The sequence below is a fragment of the Gigantopelta aegis genome, chromosome 4 (genome assembly GCF_016097555.1).
Source record: "Gigantopelta aegis isolate Gae_Host chromosome 4, Gae_host_genome, whole genome shotgun sequence".
NCBI classification, from domain to species: Eukaryota; Metazoa; Mollusca; class Gastropoda; order Neomphalida; family Peltospiridae; genus Gigantopelta; species Gigantopelta aegis.
Genome location: NC_054702.1, coordinates 31193780 through 31215857, shown reverse-complemented (window position 1 = coordinate 31215857; position 22078 = coordinate 31193780). Strand labels below are relative to the sequence as shown.

At 38.6% G+C, this 22078-nt stretch overlaps 1 protein-coding gene across 2 annotated transcripts in view; it reads right to left on the bottom strand.

Moving 5' to 3' along the window:
* LOC121372018 (con-Ins Im2-like) overlaps positions 1 to 1501 on the bottom strand; it is a 38856-nt gene extending 37355 nt beyond the window's left edge. For both annotated transcript variants that reach the window (XM_041498257.1, XM_041498258.1), the window contains exon 1: positions 1360 to 1501. The gene's annotated coding sequence lies outside the window, so the exon portion shown is untranslated. The remainder of the gene's footprint in view (positions 1 to 1359) is intronic.
* Between the last annotated feature and the right edge of the window lie 20577 nt (positions 1502 to 22078).

Genomic DNA, 22078 nt, shown 5'->3' with positions numbered 1-22078 from the left:
AAATCACGGCTTTTGCTAAACCAGTTGTGGTGCACTTGCTAGAACAAGAAATAGTCCAATGTGACCACCAACGAGGATCGATCCTAAACCGACCGCGGTTCAGGCAAGTGTTTTCCCTCTAGCTACGTCCCGCCATTCATACCACCATTCCCCGTGTTTATTATTTGCGTAGCATATTATATTCTGGTAAATAATATAAACTACTGAAGTGGTTATGGAATATGTATGTTTGCATTCAAAGTAAATGTTATAAAGCGTAATAGGTCTAACATATTAGCAAAGGAGGATACTTATTGAATGGCCCCTAATATCTGTAACTCATAGTCACACACACACACACACACACACACACACACACACACACACACACACACACATATATATATATATATATATATATATATATATATATATATATATATATATATATACTCTGTCAAAAAAGAAACGCATAGGTGATATTAAAGAAGAAAAGTGTTTGATTTTACAAAATATCGGGGTTTTTTGTACAATGTTGCTGAATGACCATGTTTTTTAACGTTCCCTAAAACAAATTTAATGCACGTTGTGGCACGTTGTGCGACAATTGCAGGAAATCGGCGTGAAATGGTTAGATTTTTGCGAATGCACGTGAAACTCGGAGAAAAGATTGCAGTAGTGATGGGTATTTAAAGCTGCAATGCTTGTAATGATGCCTCATTTCCATTTCGACGTAGACGAGTTACAAGATACCAAGACTAAACCTGCCGAATCGAAACATTGCAATAGACCGCCTCCAGTTAGGTGAATCGCAGTCAGCAGTCGCACGCCACATGAACGTCCATCAGAGCACCATTCCACGTCTCTGGGACAGGTACCAGCAGTTTCAATCAGCTGAAGACCGGCCCAGAAGTGGAAGACCTCGCATAACAACTGCAGCACAAGATCGCTACATCCGGGTTCTGCACTTGCGTCACCGAACTGCCCCAGCAACGAACACTGCTGGACGCATACCTGGTTTGAGCATTGTCACATACGCATGTCCAATTTGACCGTGATACGATCATAAATAACGAAATTATGCCACTTTGTATTAGAGAGATAATTCCATGAATATTTCGCCTATGCGTTTCTTTTTTAACAGAGTATATATAGAAACAACCTTGGGACCAAAAGGTATCCGTTTTAAAGTGGTTAAATTATTTTCTGATTATTAATAGGAACCGTGAAAAATTCCGGTTTTGAGAGATTAGCAAAAACTAATATTATAATTATATTCCACTATTATAAAGTATTATCACTTTCATATTGTAGTCATCGTGATTATGTACGGGGAAACAATATTTACTTCCTAAACATCTAATATCTAACAATTAATACCTTTATTTTGCCGGTTCCAGCATTCAAAAGACGGTTTTCCAATATCAGATATATAGATATCAATAACCCCGATTTGAGAAGTGCTTTACACAGCTTCATAATGCACCCGGACACCAACATTACGACCCTTTCCTGGACACTCGCCAGTGATGTGACGCACTCGGATTGTTATTGTATCCTGGTTACCAACTGGCAGACACATAATTGATTTATGTTTCCCCTTTGAATGCAATTGTCAGATTATGGTTAATATTCATTATATTAGATATGCGGCGCTTTGATATAATTACTTTATCAGGTGAACAAACTTCTCAGCCTGTTATCGCTTGTTGAAAGAATGGGCCGTCTCTGCCGAGGACGTCTGCTCTTCCTGCTTGGATGTAACAGGATGGCATTGCTTAGTGTAATGCGCGCGTAAGAGGGTCATGCAACCTTATTTGCACGCAGTTCGAGGAGCAAAATGTCACCCGGCTCTCTACTGTCACAATAACACAGTTCCATTAGCAGAGTCGAGTAATGGTGTAGACTGTGATCCAACATAATAAAACAGCCTCGTAGGTAGACTTGAGTCCGTGACCCGTCATAATAACCGCCCCATAATAACAGCTTCATAGGCAGTTATGTAATGGTATATTATATAGTAGACTGTGACCCATCATGATAATACAGCTTATTGGGTAGAGTCGAGTATTGCTGCCCTCTGTGACCGGTCATAACAGTTTCATAGACAGAGTTGTGTAATGGTATATAGTAGACTGTGACCCATCATGATAATACAGCTTATTGGGTTGAGTCGAGTAATGCTGCCCTCTGTGAACCGTCATAATAACACCTTCATAGACAGAGTTGTGTAATGGTATATAGTAGACTGTGACCCATCATGATAATACAGCTTATTGGGCTGAGTCGAGTAATGATGTAGGCTGTGACCATCATAACAACACAGCTTCATAGGAAGAGTTGAGTAATGATGTAGGCTGTGACCCTCATAATAACACAGCTTCATAGGAAGAGTTGAGTAATGATGTAGGCTGTGACCAACCATAATAACACAGCTTCATAGGAAGAGTTGAGTAATGATGTAGGCTGTGACCCATCATAATAACACAGCTTCATAGGAAGAGTTGAGTAATGAGGTAGGATGTGACCCATCATAATAACACAGCTTCATAGGAAGAGTTGAGTAATGATGTAGGCTGTGACCCTCATAATAACACAGCTTCATAGGAAGAGTTGAGTAATGGTGTAGGCTGTGACCTATCATAATAACACAGCTTCATAGGAAGAGTTGAGTAATGATGTAGGCTGTGACCCTCATAATAACACAGCTTCATAGGAAGGTTGAGTAATGATATAGGATGTGACCTATCATAATAACAAAGCTTCATAGGAAGAGTTGAGTAATGAGGTAGGCTGTGACCCGTCATAATAAAAAAGTTTCATAGGAAGAGTTGAGTAATGAGGTAGGCTGTGACCCTCATAATAACACAGCTTCATAGGAAGAGTTGAGTAATGAGGTAGGCTGTGACCCTCATAATAACACAGCTTCATAGGAAGAGCTGAGTAATGAGGTAGGCTGTGACCCATCATAATAACAAAGCTTCATAGGAAGAGTTGAGTAATGATATAGGATATGACCTATCATAATAACAAAGCTTCATAGAAGAGTTGAGTAATGAGGTAGGCTGTGACCCTCATAATAACACAGCTTCATAGGAAGAGTTGAGTAATGAGGTAGGCTGTGACCCTCATAATAACACAGCTTCATAGGAAGAGCTGAGTAATGAGGTAGGCTGTGACCCATCATAATAACACAGCTTCATAGGAAGAGTTGAGTAATGATGTAGGCTGTGACCTATCATAATAACACAGCTTCATAGGAAGAGTTGAGTAATGATGTAGGCTGTGACCCTCATAATAACACAGCTTCATAGGAAGAGTTGAGTAATGATGTAGGCTGTGACCAACCATAATAACAAAGCTTCATAGGAAGAGTTGAGTAATGATGTAGGATGTGACCTATCATAATAACAAAGCTTCATAGGAAGAGTTGAGTAATTAGGTAGGCTGTGACCTGTCATAATAAAAAAAGTTTCATAGGAAGAGTTGAGTAATGATGTAGGCTGTGACCCATCATAATAACACAGCTTCATAGGAAGAGTTGAGTAATGATGTAGGCTGTGACCATCATAACAACACAGCTTCATAGGAAGAGTTGAGTAATGATGTAGGCTGTGACCATCATAACAACACAGCTTCATAGGAAGAGTTGAGTAATGATGTAGGCTGTGACCCATCATAACAACACAGCTTCATAGGAAGAGTTGAGTAATGATGTAGGCTGTGATCATCATAACAACACAGCTTCATAGGAAGAGTTGAGTAATGATGTAGGCTGTGACCCTCATAATAACACAGCTTCATAGGAAGAGTTGAGTAATGATGTAGGCTGTGACCAACCATAATAACACAGCTTCATAGGAAGAGTTGAGTAATGATGTAGGCTGTGACCCATCATAATAACACAGCTTCATAGGAAGAGTTGAGTAATGATGTAGGCTGTGACCCATCATAATAACACAGCTTCATAGGAAGAGTTGAGTAATGATGTAGGCTGTGGCCATCATAACAACACAGCTTCATAGGAAGAGTTGAGTAATGATGTAGGCTGTGACCCATCATAATAACACAGCTTCATAGGAAGAGTTGAGTAATGATGTAGGCTGTGACCATCATAACAACACAGCTTCATAGGAAGAGTTGAGTAATGATGTAGGCTGTGACCCATCATAATAACACAGCTTCATAGGAAGAGTTGAGTAATGATGTAGGCTGTGACCCATCATAATAACACAGCTTCATAGGAAGAGTTGAGTAATGATGTAGGCTGTGACCATCATAACAACACAGCTTCATAGGAAGAGTTGAGTAATGATGTAGGCTGTGACCCTCATAATAATACAGCTTCATAGGAAGAGTTGAGTAATGATGTAGGCTGTGACCCATCATAACAACACAGCTTCATAGGAAGAGTTGAGTAATGATGTAGGCTGTGACCATCATAACAACACAGCTTCTTAGGAAGAGTTGAGTAATGATGTAGGCTGTGACCCATCATAATAACACAGCTTCATAGGAAGAGTTAAATAATGATATAGGTTGTCAGACGTAAAACATAATATGGTTAAATCAAACTTAAGAAATCTGGCTAAAACGTTTAACTTTACTTTCCGCTTTATTGGTGATCTTATATCATTCAATAATAGCAATATTACCGATTACCTTTAGTTGATTTACCCACAAGAGGGAAAATGTAGCGGGTTTCCTCTAAGACTATACAGCAGAATTACCAAACGTTTGACATCCAATAGCCGATGCTGAAATAATTAATGTGCTTTAACATTATCCGTAATCAAGGCTTTGACTATAATATTAAATGCATGTTATGTGTGCCAAAAACGTCTAAATAATCTTTATTTTTCAACTATAGAAAGAAGATTGCTCATTCCAAACAAATATCACCCGCCCTTCCCCGTTGTACTTCTTAGATCATCTCCCGGTTATCTTCATTTCAGAAATGGATTTATTATTCTACTTTTTTCTTAGCAGTACATTGCAATATTGGTTTATAGAGGATTGAATGACATCTCATCGTGTTCCCAGAGTTCATGGCACCTGTCCTATACCATCAGTATCTCAAACGTAATTATAACCTATGATCTAAAATTCTTCAGCTGTTCGGCCGTGGACACTGGAAATTCAATACCCTTGACACACACCAATTACCACCTTCAACCATAACGTGAAAAATCATCTAATGACAGAGTACTAAGCTGCATACTTTTATTAATGATATATTTGAAACGCTCATTACTCATTACCGGTCCCGGGGGCGGGATCTAGCTCAGTCGGTAGAGCACTCACCTGAAGTGTGTCATTCGAACTCTTAAAACACACACACACACTCTCTCTCTCTCTCTCTCTCTCTCTCTCTCTCTCTCTCTCTCTCTCTCTCTCTCTCTCTCTCTCTCTCTCTCTCTCTCTCTCTCTCTCTCTCTCTCTCTCTCTTTCTGGATGACCTATCGGGGAGGTGGGGTGGACGGGTTGTTCCGACCCAACCAGTTCCTGCGATTGGTATTCAGGGATTTATCCAGAAATTCTGTGGATCCGAAAATAAACCCCTTTTCCAAAAGAAGGTGGCACTGAAAATTCCCAAATGCTATGCTAAACATTCTCAATATATATATTTAATATATGTCTGTCGTAATAAATTATTTTAACAGTGGTTTACTGCATCATTCAGTGGCCTGAAAAAAGCGTCTCAAGTATAATTTACTTGCGCCAATATTCCCAATCCCATCAGACATTGGACCAAGGCAAAAAATCGTGGATAAATCGCTGTGGTATATTAAAGACCGTTGTATGTGCTGAAGTGCATACAAAAGATACCTCGCTTATAATGGAAAAAAATACAGGTCTCGGAAGTGTAGTGGTTACGCTATCGGATTTAAGGTTGGTAGGTATTGGGTTCGCATCCCTGTACAGGCTCCCACCGTGAACGATTTTAACAACGCAGTGGGTAGGAGTAAGGCCAGTGCACCGACGTCTCTCTCACTAACAGCTAACAGCTAATCGCCGACCCTCTGTCCTGGACAGGCAGTCCAGATAACTGATGTGTGTACCACGGACAACGTGTTTGAACCTTAATTGCATATATCGGCTTTCCTCTGAAGACTATATACTAGTATTTATCACAATTATCAAAGGTTTGACATCCAGTAGCTGTTGTAATATTAATCAACGTGCTCCAGTGATGTTTGTAAACAAAACAAACGACTTAATTACTGGTCCAAGTAATTAGGAGATAAACATACTCTGATTTAATTTTCGAGGTAGGTTATCGTGGATTTTACACCGCTAAATGTCATTTAAAACCGAACGCGTTAACGTGAGGTTTTAAATGTAATATTTAGTGGTGTTAAATCCACGATAACCTACCTCGAAAATGAAATCAGAGTATGTTTATCTCCATTCTATTATGATTAAAACGTATTCAAAGTTCTTGAAAGCTGGAGAAAAATTCAATGTGAAGAAATCATTGAAAGTATAGACGACATAGTTGGTGTCAATATTTGGCACAACAGTAAAATATATACTCTTCAAAAGAAGAAACGCAAAACCACATTGTCGTAACATTTGGAGAATTGATTTAATTATTGAATGGTGAGTCCGATAATTACCAAATGTTGGAGGATTGTTCACAATTCACTCTAGTCCATTGTGAGTAAGTGATAGGACACACCACCAAGGTCAAGGTCATCTGGAGTCAATACCGGGTGTGGCCTCCGCGTGTGTTGACAACTGCCTGGCACCGCCTGCCCATTGAAGCAACCAGAGTACGGATGACGTCCCGGGGGATGGTGGCCCACTCGGCCTGCAAGGATGCTGCCAGCTCGGGCAGGGTCTGGGGCTGTGGTTGTCGCTGTCGGCGGCGTCGGTCCAACTCGTCCCATAGATGCTCAATTGGGTTCAAATCCGGTGATATCGATGGCCAAGGAAGGACATTAATGTTGTTGTTCTGTAGGAAAGCCGTTGTGAGACGTGCTGTGTGAGGCCTGGCGTTGTCATGTTGGAACACTGCGTTGGCGTTGGCCATAACTGGAACGATGTGTGGCCGGAGGATCTGGTCAATGTAGCCCTGTGCATTCAGGTTGCCCTGCACGTGGACCAGGTCAGTTCTGCCAGTGTGTGAGATGGCTGCCCACACCATGACACTACCCCCGCCGAATCTGTCCACTTCCTGCACGCAGTTTGCCGCATAACGTTCACCACGACGCCTATACACGCGACATCTTCCATCATGACGTCGGAGCAGAAATCGGGACTCGTCACTGAACCACACCTGTCTCCATCGCAGTTGAGGCCATTGTCGATGAATCTGGCACCACTGCAGTCGGAGTCGACGGTGTTGTGGTGTTAAGATGACACCTCGAACTGGACGTCTGGCACGAATTCCTACCTCACGTAGGCGGTTCCGTACGGTCTGGTCGGATATCCTGCGCAAACCTGGTATTGCTGCGGCTGTGGAGGTGGCAGTAGTCAATCGTTCCCGAAGGTGGCGTACCCGGATGTAGCGGTCCTGCCCGGGGGTAGTGACCCGTGGTCGACCGGATCTAGGGAGGTCACGTGTTGATCCATGTTGCTGGTAACGGTCCCACAGTCTGGAGTTGGTGCTTGGGGACACATGGAATGCCCTGGCAACGGCCGTTCTGGATTCGCCTGCGTCTAGTCGGCCGATGGCATTGTTTCTCTGCGGTTCACTGAGACGTGGCATGTCCTGGATTGTCAACTGTCGGCCAGATACAGAGGCCAGACAAGCGAACACCCTGCACTTTTATACTGTCGGTGTTCATGTTGCACGTGCAGACAACGCACGTGCAGTGGTGACATGGTTTGCACGTGGCTGCGTTTTTGCGAATATTCACATTTTGGAACTTTATTGTACAGTAGCTGCGTTTTATCGAATGTAACCGTGGGAATGTGTTTGGGACATGCAATGACCTTATATTCACAAAGCATGAACCGGTAGGAAACATAAAATCGGAGTTATAACCCATTTGTACCCTTTTGCGTTTCTTTTTTTGAAGAGTATATTAAAAGATAAAAAACCTATTTTCTACAAAAAGTATGCCGAAAAGGGAATTATTTTTATAAATGATTTAATTGGTATACATGGTGGCTTTCTAACTGTTGACGAATTTATGGTGAAGTATAATATAATAACGAATTTTTTTAGATTATACGTCTTTAATTAAAAGCAGTAAAATGTTTCATTGAAAAATATGGAAAATTAAATTGTCAAACTCTGAATTTTCCCCCTAATTATAAACCAGTTTATCCACAAAAGTTAAAGCAGATTTTAAAAGAGAAACAAGGTTGCAAGGAACAATATAAACTGCTATGCAAAATATCACAAATACCAAAATCACAATTAAAATATCAGGAAAAAGGTTTTAACTACTCATTAAGGGAATGGAAAATATATTATAGCATACCCTTTAAATGTACTAGAGATACAACTTTGCGGTGGTTTCAGTACAGAATATTGCATCGAATACTCGCAACTAACCATTTTTTTATATACTATTCACTATATAGATACCAATAAATGTACTTTCTGTAATCTGCTGCCAGAGACAATGGAACACTTATTCTATGATTGTCATTTTGGAAATCTATTGCAAATTGGATAACAAATACTATGGGTGAACATATTACTTTTGATAAACATATAGTTATCTTAGGTTTGCCTAATGAACAAAACAGCAGTGTAGTAAATTGGATGATTATTAATAAAAAATATTATATTTATTCTATAAAAATGCTAAAACAAAAATTGAACTTACGATTATTACAACGGACAATTAAAAACAAATTAGAAATTCAAAGGTGTATTCTGCTTAAAAACTGTGAATACGAATATTTTGAAACATATTGGAAGAAATGGTATAATTTATTTATTGACAATTTTACATGAAATTTTTCAACTGTAGTTTAACTTAGAGACAAACATTAAAAGATAAAATTTGCAACCAGTTATTCTTTTCTTTCACTTGTGATATTTCGTTTTCCCCCTTTCTTCTTTCTCTTCTTTCTCGTCTTTCTTGCTCCCAGAAATAATTAACACTAATTACCGACATGTATGAAAACTGATGTACATGGATATTTGTGTGTGTGTGTGTGGGTGTGGGTGGGTGGGGGGGGGGGGGTGGGGGGGGTGGTGGTGAGTAGGTGAGTGGATGAGAGAGTTTTTTTGAATGCAGTATATGTTTTAAACATGAACATGAACATGTAAATAGTCTGTATATACAGTGTATATATATATATATATATATATATATATATATATATATATATATATATATATATATATATATATATATATATATATATATGAAATATAATTAAAATATGTGTACGTCAGTGAGCTCAGGGCACCTCAACCCTGACACTGCCAAATATTTCTGGGGACAATAAAAATTTAAAAAAATAAATAAAAAATAATAAAAAAAAAAGTTAGAACTATTTTTAATACGCAGAGGGAATAGGAGTGAACAGACAGGACAGTTCCACTTTGTTTATGTGGATAATATTGAAATGTCAACACCTGTTGACAGTATAAAAACATAATAAATAAATACATACGACCGTAGAACTTGGAACAAATATTTAATCTTGTCTATTTTATTAACAAATGTAACGGAAAATCCATAAACAAGAATAAATGATTGAAATTTAATAAATCACCCCCACACCCCTCCCAAAAGTTGACCAAGCTGCAACGATTAATGCAGTCTTAATTCTGAAAATAATTATTTATCACAACATTATTGTCCTTAATTTGAAAAAATCCAGACATCCCAGCCCTTATAGTTTGTGAAATATTCAAGGGATTGGAAACTGAAGCTGATACGCATGCTATTCTGTCATTTTCTTTTTCATTTTGTAACAAAATTCGACCGTCTGCTATAACTAGGCTACAGTATTATACAGCTATTTTTCCATTTCTTCGTGTTAAAACTGCCGTTTGTGTACTTACTTTCATTATTTTCTTGTTTTGGCAACTCTACATACATTTCTTCTTCAAACCAGTCTGGATTTATATCAAAAACTTCCTGAAGCGTACCGATGTCAAAGGGGCCCCTTTGTTCGGCTGACATGTTTGTAAATACCGCGTTGTATTCATACGCGAGTAAAGCGGCCTGATTAAATATTAGGTGGTTCTCTATGATTAATCACCTAGGATTTAAGTAACTGGCCAATCAGAATCGAGTATTTTCCAAAGTCATGGTAGAATTTATAATATTTGTGTACATAACAAGTATATGAAAATCCATATAAAATATTATTTTTTTCTCTCCTATTTTGTTTTCTTTATTCAAATTTAGTTACTGAATTGTTAAACGTGTATCTAAACATTTACATAAGCGTACGAGATACGGGGAGATCCCCTCCTCCTCTAATGATGAAAATTCTACGATGCACGACCACATATCGAACTTTGTAGCTGTTAAAAAATGTAAGATTTGCCACTTCGATTAATGAATGTTTTCTACCTTGACTAAATTTCGGGGCTGACGAGTTCTATCTCACATTTACATAAGCGTACGAGACAGGGGCGGGGAGATCCCCTCCTCCTGGCAAAAGCCAGCCTTCCACCTACTACAAAAAAGTGGGAGCCCGTATGCCTATGCACGTTCATTAATCAACTATCTTCATATTGCTGCATTTCCACCCATTGCCACTAACCATTACTTCAGCCCCCTCTCCCATTGTTACATCAAATAACTGAAAATCTCGTTTCGTGAAAAAAGCAATTTTAATAAATGTTAAACTCTTTTTTTTCAAAAGTAACGACAACCGTATCAAGGGTTAAAGTTTCAGTGGTCGCCAACAAAGTCTAATTATTTTATCCTAAAAATAAAGGTCAGATTTCTCCATCGCAAAGTTACAGAAGGAAAGGAAACCAGCTTCATTCATTGTTCTCAAAGACTAGATTAGAAACCAGTACATTGGTATTGATCTTCTGTTTAGTTACATACAAGATTAATAGGAATTAAACAACAAAGACATAGCATTGTTGCAATTTATTTTCTCTGATTGGCTTTGTTTTATCTCGTGGGTGTAAATGAATGTAACCCATACGACATTTATCATTAGAAACTTAAATATGTTCAAAAGGATTAGTGTGTTATGTGGCACGTGTGCCATATACTGCAACTAGGATGTCAAGGCCTACATGTATATTGTGTTTTGTTTTAACAGAACAGAACAGAACTTTATTTCACTCAAAGCCACGAGGGTTTTTATTGTTGTTGTTGTTGTTGTTGTTTGTTGTGTAGGGTTTTTAGTTTTTTTGGATTGTTTGTTTTGTATTGTTTTGTTTTGTGTTTTTTTGTTTTGTTTTTATAGTTGTTGTTTTTATGTTTGTTTTATTGTTGTTGGTTTTGGGGGGTTTTTATTGGGGTTTTTTTACATTGTTGTTTATCTGTTTTTTCGTTGTTCTTGGGGTTTTTTGGTTTGTCATGGGGTAGGGTTTTTGTATGGTTGGTTTTGTTTTGTTTGTTTGTTGTTTAGTTGTTGTTTGGGGTTTTTTGGGGGGGTTGTTGTTTATTTGGGGGGGGGGGTTCGTAGTTGTTGGGGTTTTATGGTTTGTCTTTGGGTGTTTGTTTTTGGGGTTTGTTTTTTCGTTGTTGTTCGGGGGGATGGTGGGGTGTTGTTGTTTTACCTCAAGTAGCAGTAATGGGTAGTAGAAGAAGTGGGGGTTTTGTGGTTGTTGGAGTTTTATGGTTTGTCTTTGGATGTTTTTTGTTGTTGTTGTTGTTGTTGTTGTTGTTGTTGTTTGGTGGTTGATTCGGGGGAATGGTGGGGTGTTGTTGTTTTACCTCAAGTAGCAGTAATGGGTAGTAGAAGAAGTGGGGTTTTCGTGGTTGTTGGAGTTTTGTGGTTTGTCTTTGGATGTTTTTTTGTTGTTGTTGTTTGGTGGTTGATTCGGGGGGATGGTGGGGTGTTGTTGTTTTACCTCAAGTAGCAGTAATGGGTAGTAGAAGAAGTGGGGTTTTCGTGGTTGTTGGAGTTTTGTGGTTTGTCTTTGGATGTTTTTTGTTGTTGTTGTTGTTTGGTGGTTGATTCGGGGGGATGGTGGGGTGTTGTTGTTTTACCTCAAGTAGCAGTAATGGGTAGTAGAAGAAGTGGGGTTTTCATGGTTGTTGGAGTTTATGGTTTGTCTTTGGATATTTTTTGTTGTTGTTGTTTGGTGGTTGATTCGGGGGGATGGTGGGGTGTTGTTGTTTTACCTCAAGTAGCAGTAATGGGTAGTAGAAGAAGTGGGGTTTTCGTGGTTGTTGGAGTTTTATGGTTTGTCTTTGGGTGTTTTTTTTTTTTTTGTTGTTGTTGTTGTTGTTGTTTGGTGGTTGATTCGGGGGGATGGTGGGGTGTTGTTGTTTTACCTCAAGTAGCAGTAATGGGTAGTAGAAGAAGTAGGGTTTTCGTGGTTGTTGGAGTTTTATGGTTTGTCTTTGGATGTTTGTTGTTGTTGTTGTTGTTTGGTGGTTGATTCGGGGGGATGGTGGGGTGTTGTTGTTTTACCTCAAGTAGCAGTAATGGGTAGTAGAAAAGGTGACCCTATGGTACTTGTCAGTTATGTTGTGCACCTAGTGCACTATGATGTTGTTGTATAGATAGTTTTATCTAAGACAGGGTGCGCGAGCATCCATCAAACCCTTTCTGTCGTCGATATTTTCTTCTGTCACACAAAGGAATCGTAAACAAGTCCACAAATACTTATATCAATACTTCACCCAGTACTGAAATAAACAATATCGTCTTTTCGCTATTATCAGTAAACAATTACAAATATTCATGGGTTAGTCTGAACATTAAAAAGAGGTAAAAAATACCTAATTTGGCTTTATGCCACTGCTGAATGGTCGCTAAGTACGTTTGACTGTTTCACATACACAAGAGGCCCTCATTATGGCAGAAGACTTGTATTTGCAAAAACACGGGACAAAAATTAAAATGTCAAGGGCTAATAAAAGAATGAATCTTGCGTCACATGAGAGCTATCGATACGGGTTAACTAGGAAGGTAATTATCAAAGCTTTTCTTCACGTCTATATATTGCACCAAACCAGGAAAGTCAAGCGATTATAATAATCATTGGGAATCCTAATAAAATATCAATTCTGAGACAACTTCGCCACAAACAGGATGTGTTCCGGCCGGGGTCTTTGATTGTCGACTGTACATCATCATCGATTGTTCGTGTACACATCGTGGTAATCCGTCCACGCTGTGTGGTGAGGACACGACGAAGCTGTACGAGTGGTCGCAGACGTGACACGTTGGTCGTCTGACAGGACGCGTCCTACCTATGAAAAAGACTCTAACAACGGTGTTTGTCTTAAAGGCCAATCAACGCATCCATACTAAAGTGTTGACGGAAATGGACCAACCGGAAGTGATGTTCGAATAGGAAGCAAGTCATACTAGTGGGTTGATGGATGAAAGAAACCGGAAATGACGTTTGTTTAGGAAGACGTTAACTGCATCACTACTAAAGGAGGTGATGGATAAAACAAAGGGGAAGTGATGTGCGTTTAGCAAGGCATTCACCGCATCCATACTGAAACATTGATGGATGAAATTAACCGTAGTTTGGAAATATCATATATATGGTTAACAAGGCTAAGTTATACCTAAGTCCCGGACAGTCACCATCGACATCAGAGATTGTGTCCATGACGAACGTGCTGGAACCTGAAAGGGGTGCATTAACCGAGTACCTGAATCCAGTTATACTTATGAGTTTGATCGTTTTATTGATGTGTGGCCCAATGCTGTATATATGTACAGGTTTTGGTCTGTAGACTCTTCAGATATTTTGAAACGAGATTCTTCTATAAAATGGCCCATAATCAAACTTTTGAAGAAGAAAAAAAAGTTCTCTGTTGACGTGTTCTTTTGCATTGCATAATGAGGACAGTGGACATTTTGTGACATTGTAGGGTGCATACCACCAAATCAAATCCCATGGACGACAATAGTAACATGTTGCTAAAACTGCTACACGCAGCATTTCAATCGACATATACACCATGGATATAAATACTACTAGCCCTCGTCCTTAAAGTAAATCAGAAACAATTGGGGTTTAAGCTGTTGGTTTCGGACATAACGGGAAGCGTCTATGACTACCTAAGTTCTGCACAAAAATTGTCATGCTATTTAATGAATACTTGGCGACTTGAGCTGACTTTCGGCGAACAAAACGCTCATCTTTCCGGCAAGATTAGGGCCTGTTTATAGTAGGACTCCGCACATGCTTCAAGCACAATGGTAGTTGGTACATTGCCAGTTACTAGTTATAATTAAATTACATGAATTTACTGGCCTGATGAAACAACATTTTATCACAACGAACACTTTCACGTTTATCACCAATGGCTGACTGGTAGCCTAAACTGTGGTATCCCACTGGTAAAGCGCTCGCCTGATGCGCGGTCGGTCTGGGATCGATCCCCGTTGGTGGGCCCATGGGCTATTTTTCGTTCCAGCCAATGCACCACGAGTGACATATCAAAGGCTGTGGTATGTGCATGTATGTCTATGGGATGACGCATATAAAAGATCCCTTGCTACTAATGGAAAAACGAAGCGGGTTTCCATTCTAAGACTATATGTCAAAAATACCAAATGTCTGACATCCAATAGCCGATGATTAATAAATCAGTGTGCTCTAGTGGTGTCGTTAAACAAAAAAAAAGACTGTGGGATGACAACGTGGGTGCACCTCGAACTTTTACCAACTCAGATAGTATTTGGTGTACGACTACCTATAAAAAAAAAATCTTTTTTCTTTCTTTTTTTAAAAAACCTTTTTCCTACCTTGACTCAATAGCCGAGCTGACGAGAACGATACGCGTGTGTGTCCTACTTATCCTAACCTGATTATCTCGTCATAATCAGTATCATTGAATTTGCCGACGCCGTAGCATTTACTAGTAATGTAATAGCTGTAAACTTATCACCAACAGCGTGTTTAGTCATTATCTTTAATAAAGCCACCCACGAGTCGGGCTCGTGTGGTATGACTGCTATTAAAATGCCACATTGAGAGACTGCTTCTTATTAAGGGAATATATACCATCAGCTGTCTGCTGTGATTAACTTTAGTATGGTAAAATTAAGATATGCGACCTGAATTCCAATTAATGTGTCTTCAAGTCTGGAAAATATGGCATGCGTTCTCATGATCAAGTGCATTTCAGTTCAGTTCAGTTCAATTTGATATTTCCCTGTTCATAATTAGTTATTCGATTAAGGTTCAAGTGTGCCTAAGAAGTCAAATAAGGTTCAAGCAGTTAAGGGTTGTTTTTCGTGTGCGTGGTGTTTTGGCAAGACGCAGGCGCTGCAACCGCCAACGCGCCACTTGTATAAAAACAGTTATTGATAATCTTGCAAAAACAAAAGATTAAATTAAAATTAAAACAAAATAATAAAATAAAATAAATAAAAACCGCACGTATGGAAACAGCTCTAAATTTCATCCAGAATCCACTAGCCGTAAAACCGATAGTTCAATTGCTACGCCACAAAACCCGGTAATAATCGTAGTTAGGCCTACTTATAAAATATAAGAAATAAAGAGAATGTCCCTAAATCTTGTAGAAAGCTGCCACTGAAACAATGTTCAGACTAGCAGAGCCTTTTGAGGAACTAAAATGACATATTAAATACAGTTTCTTGTTTAGAATAGTCAGTATCTGTATATTCAATGTGTTTCTGGTCATTTTAATAGTTGCAATAGCCCAAACTGGATTTTTTTTATCTCAGTATAATTAATAAGTAATTTTGATTGCTAAAAAGGATATATTTATCGAAACACGGCACAGTGTCTTTAAAACAGTTCCAAGTGTTAACAACAGCCAGTGATGTAGCGAACATCAATGAAGCTGTAACAAATCTGCTGTTTACAGTTCGACTACAGTTCTATGATCTTTGTATTTACAGACATGAGAATCGATTTCAATCTACAAGGTACACAGTGCTGTGCTGGATATGCCATATTACATTGTTCCCATTTACAGGTTAATTAAGAAATCCGTTGTAATTCTCTGGGACCAAATCAATTCCCATTATCGATAACGTTAACATTTTTTTTCTAAAAACTGCTACACCAAGTAGTGTATCAACACACCCAGGCAATACGCTAATAAAATGTGTGACAGCCCACATTTAATATACCTGTAGGAAAATGGGGCGTTAGGTGCACATGGCTTTTAAGAGATTTAATACATATTTTTTATTAGCAAATTTAATTTGTTTGCTGAATATCGCATTTCCATTTGGCGGGTGTACACTGCACTGATTTCAACCTCTAGTGTATAATATATATAACAATTGTATACTAAATACAAGTGTATTAATGTACTGGCAATAGATAATAGTATTTGCACAAATAATAGACAAATAATATTACTACCATTTGGGGCTGCATCTGCTTTTAATCCGTAAATATTTTAGAATGCACTTTGTACTTGACACAGAACTCTGAATGATGTTTACAGACATTCTTCATGCATTACCAGACACCGTTAGTAATCCTTTAGTGGTTCCCATGTGTATACAGTAAATGTTACGTCTTAGCAAAACAGATATTAATTACGAATAAAAAATATTAAAAATATTTAAAAAAACAGGGGTAGAAATACGGCATGCCCACCGGTTTTGTCCGGATTTTGTTTAACACAACTAAAGCACACTCATTAATTATTCATCGGCTGTTAGGTGTCAAACCCATTACATTTTTGTTTTCTATTCGCAGCGAAAGATCGTTTTAGAAGAATAAAATATACTAACATAATTTTAGTTTAAAAAATATATAATTATTTTGATGTAAAAATACATGTAATTATTAAGATAATTTAAATAAACATACCTACTCCATACAAGTTTACATCGAAAGAAACAACATCCCAGCATGATCTCTTTTTATCAGAAAATGGCCATAGTACTACTTCTGTAAATATATGTAAGACCACAAGCGTCGGAAGATGACAGTAAAATCAGCTATATTAGTAATTTTATATTCAACTAGGGGAACACATAGTTGGGACTATTGCCCTCCTGTTACCCTGCCTCCACTTCTGACACCTATGAAGATAAGTTGTATAATCTTCGCGCTGGTGTCCGCACTCTTCGTAAGTGGGTGGTTAAAGCAGAAAAGTCATATAGATGCTTCTGTAATCGTAAGTGGATGGTCAAGACAAAAATGATCATACAGATGTTTCTTTCTTCGAAAGTGGATGACAAAGTCAAAAAGAATAATATAGATGGTTTGGTCTTTGTAAGTAGATAACAAAGTCAAAAATAATCATATAGATGTTTCTGTTTTCGTAAGTGGATGGTCAAGGCAAAAAGAGATCTCACGGATACTTCTGTCTTCGTAAGTGGATAGTCGTGGCAAAAGAGGACATTATGGATGCGTCTGTCTTCGTAAGTGGATGGTCATACATAACAAAACAAGGATCTTATGGATGTGTTTGTCTTCGTAAGTAGATGGTCACGGCAAAAAGGATCTTATGAATGTGTCCGTCTTCGTAAGTGGGTGTTCAAGGCAAAACATAATCATATAGATGCTTCTGTCTTCGTAAGTGAATGATCAAGATAAAAAGGATTAAACAGATGTTTCTGTCTTCGTAATTGGGTGTTCAAGGCAACACTTAATCATATAGATGCTTCTATCTTCGTAAGTGGATGATCAAGGCAAACGGGATCATATAGGTGTTTCTGTCTTCGTAAGTGGATGGTCAAGGCAAACGGGATCATATAGGTGTTTCCGTCTTCGTAAGTGGATGGTCAAGGCAAACGGAATCATATAGGTGTTTCCGTCTTCGTAAGTGGATGGTCAAGGCAAACGGGATCATATAGGTGTTTCCGTCTTCGTAAGTGGATGGTCAAGGCAAACGGAATCATATAGGTGTTTCCGTCTTCGTAAGTGGATGATCAAGGCGTAAGTGGATGATCAAGGCAAACGGAATCGTATAGGTGTTTCCGTCTTCGTAAGTGGATGATCAAGGCAAACGGAATCGTATAGGTGTTTCCGTCTTCGTAAGTGGATGGTCAAGGCAAACGGGATCGTATAGGTGTTTCCGTCTTCGTAAGTGGATGGTCAAGGCAAACGGGATCGTATAGGTGTTTCCGTCTTCGTAAGTGGATGGTCAAGGCAAACGGGATCATGTAGGTGTTTCTGTCTTCGTAAGTGGATGGTCAAGGCAAACGGAATCATGTAGGTGTTTCCGTCTTCGTAAGTGGATGGTCAAGGCAAACGGGATCATGTAGGTGTTTCCGTCTTCGTAAGTGGATGGTCAAGGCAAACGGGATCATGTAGGTGTTTCCGTCTTCGTAAGTGGATGGTCAAGGCAAACGGGATCATGTAGGTGTATCCGTCTTCGTAAGTGGATGGTCAAGGCAAACGGGATCATGTAGGTGTTTCCGTCTTCGTAAGTGGATGGTCAAGGCAAACGGAATCATATAGGTGTTTCCGTCTTCGTAAGTGGATGATCAAGGCAAACGGGATCATATAGGTGTTTCCGTCTTCGTAAGTGGATGATCAAGGCAAACGGGATCATATAGGTGTTTCTGTCTTCGTAAGTGGATGATCAAGGCAAACGGGATCATATAGGTGTTTCTGTCTTCGTAAGTGGATGGTCAAGGCAAACGGGATCATATAGGTGTTTCTGTCTTCGTAAGTGGATGGTCAAGACAAAAACGAATTTTATAGATGTTTCAGTGCATGACCTAGACAAAAAAGAATCATGTAGATCTGACGTTTTTGTCACCATGTCTGTTGAAATAGCAGTATATTTTGGTCTGTACATAAAACATTTAACAGACTAATACCCCCCCCCCCCCCCATCCCTTGCTGCTAATCGAAAAGAGTAGTCCATGAAGTGGCGACAGCGGGTTTCCTTTATCAATATATGTGTGGTCCTTAACCATAAGTCCGACGCCATATAACCGTAAATACAATGTGTTGAGTGCGTCGTTAAATAAAACATTTCCTTCCTTCTTTCTTTCAAATCACGTTCATTGCTCGTTTGAACATGGCTCATGTCTCACACCCCAACTCATATCCTGTAGCAGTTCACTGGCCATGTCTTGTCCCCTACGGATATATCATAATGGAATTGTCATCCATGGGAGTGGCAGTCCTTCTATGGACGAAGCACTTAACAACGATGTATGGAAACTGTCAGCACCCTGTAAAACGTCCTTTTGACTTTGTTTTGTGCAGAGATGTGATTTGTAATACTCCTTTTGATCATGTCTTGTGGGTATACGATTTTGAATACGATAATTGTTTTACTGTTCGAATTCCAAATACTGAAATAGAAGTTGATGACCAGTATAGTAGGAGGAGGAAGTTTGTTTCAACATTACGTGTTATTATGTGAATACGCCGCTCGCAAATAATATCACGTCGATCACTTTCTGAAATTTGAATTGTGAAAACAACCAGAAGTCAAATAAGATCATCGTGTACAAGTCAGATTTTTCAACAAAGTAGAGTACCGTACATTTGGTCGTCATTGTCATAGAAATTGTTGCAATAAAAATGCTAACCTAATGTGATCTAGAATTAAATAGGTTTAACGAATGATGAAGTAAATGAAATCAAGTTTCTCCAGCATGTGTACGATGGTTATTTTTAATTTTAAAAAAGTCACAATTTAGAATGCATTTACTTGATATTCCAGCTAGTAGACCACTAGTACATAAAAGGTTCTCATTTCATTTCATGTCAACTTATTTTCGTGCTTATATTCAATTAAGGTTCAAGCACGCTGTCCTCAGCTGTATGTGATGTCTGTCCAGGACAGTTGGTTAGTTGTTAATTGTTAGTGGTTAGTGAGAGAAGAGGGTGTACTGGCCTTACAACTACCTATTGAGTCGTTAAAACTCGCTCTGGGTGGGAGCTGATACCGGGCTGCGAACCCTGTACCTACCTGCCTTATGTCCGATGGCTTAACCACGACACCATCGTGGCCGGTTGAAACGTTCTCTAAAAATCCATATCCAATGCTCTGGAGGAGTCTCGACTTTTTGAAAGCGTCCTTTTGACCCTATCTTGTACAAAGACAGATTTTTAAAATGTTGGTGGTTCTTAAATGTCCTTTAGATTTACATAAAAAACATATACTGTCAGTAGTATATCAAAATCCACTTGAATTAATATAACAAAACACCTAATTACAAGGTGCGCTAGAAATGCGGTCGCAGATATCAATAGTTGAACGATTTACGTAGATAACAGTTCAATGATGACACAAACACAACATCCGGTAAAACGTTTCTTTGGTTTCTCTAAGATAAAATATTGGTCTGTGAAATATTTGTTATGTCTGCTGCGATGTTTTTAAAACTGGAGTTCTTAATAAAAAAAAAAAAAAATTAAAAAGAAAAACAAAGTCAAGTGACAATGTAAGCACCAAATATGATCTACCTACACATACCTTCAGTTCAAATAGCCATTAGGAAATTATTTAGCAAATAACAAGTTGTTTCCAGTACGGCTTTCAAAATGGAATTACTATTAGAACATGTAAAGATATGATATCACTTTAAAAACGTTTCAAATTATGTTTAAAAAAAAATATATAAAAAAGAAAGGGAATCTTAATCCAGATTTGGGAGAAATCCTATTAGTATTTCACTAACAAAACCTTGCGAGATGTCAGAATTTTAAAGTTTTTGTACATTTCAATTTAATTTTAAAAAATATTTCTGTCATTAATGCGCATCATCCTCATCATGTCATGGTAAAGATTAAAATCTCCTCGCTAAAAAACGAAGCATGCTAAGGAGCTGTCGTATGGCGCAATTACTAGAAAGATCGATGGGTAAACAACTCCCTCGCATCACGAAACGGAACAATAACGCATCTACCAACTCAAGGAAACATTAATATTTGTTTAACGACACTCCATCACATGTTAAACTGCTGCAAACCGGCCTCGGTGGCGTCGTGGTTAGGCCATCGGTCTACAGGCTGGAAGGTACTGGGTTCGGATCCCAGTCGAGGCATGGGATTTTTAATCCAGATACTGACTCCGCAAGGCTCAATGGGTAGGTGTAAAGGTTCCCTCCCATTCTGCCTACAACCCACTTTGCCTACAACCCAGTATGCCTACACTCAATTTTCCTACAGTATGACAACGTGACATCCCCAGTTAATAGTGGGACAATCCCTATTACTTTTTGTCTCAAACCAACATAAAAACATTGGGTAACATTGTATTATATAAACAATCAAGATTACAATTAACAGAAGTAATGTAATTGGGGCTTAGTGGCGCAAAGGTGATTTCACGCTCTTTATTGTGATTAGTATTAGTCCAATGATCCCATACTGCGATCCTTAATATGTGATCAAAGTGTTAAATGGCATCAATCTCCAATTTCCAATTCTTAACATTTCCATTATGGTGGAGGTGGTGGACGGGACGGCCTAGGGAAATGAATTAAAATGGGGCAGACCTTCCCGTCTACTCTCCTCCGACATAAATACCAGATTAACCAGACATATTTTATTGTCAATATTCTACTTTTTACCTAATCATTTGTAAAAACCCTTTTTAACCCTTTTTAACCCTTTGTATAAACACTTTTTAACTTCCTTGTAAATAAAGTTTATTTAACCATTAATTAGTATTTTTATCTAATCAAATGTATAAACGTTTTTTTTTTTTTATTTTTTTTATATTTTGTTTTTTACTAACACTCTCCCCACCCCTCTCGTTGTGTGCACAGTTTCGTTAGTCAGAAATCGTGCTCGCAACGAGCGTGCTTGAACATTAAATTGATATAAGCACGTTAATTCCCGACATCTGACCTGACAATCATTTGTGGGCATACATACATACATACATAAATGGCATCCATAATTCTTTGATATAGGATTAAAGTTAAATGTTTATATAAACATAAGGATTATCAGAAATGGCTTCCAAAACATATATGTATATATTGAGCTGTATGTGCAGACAGTTGTACAGACTGACTTTGAGATTGCAGCAATCCAAGCAATCGAGGAGATTTTCCCAGATGCCGACACACGTGGTTGTTTGTTTCATTTCAGTCAGTGCATGCTGCG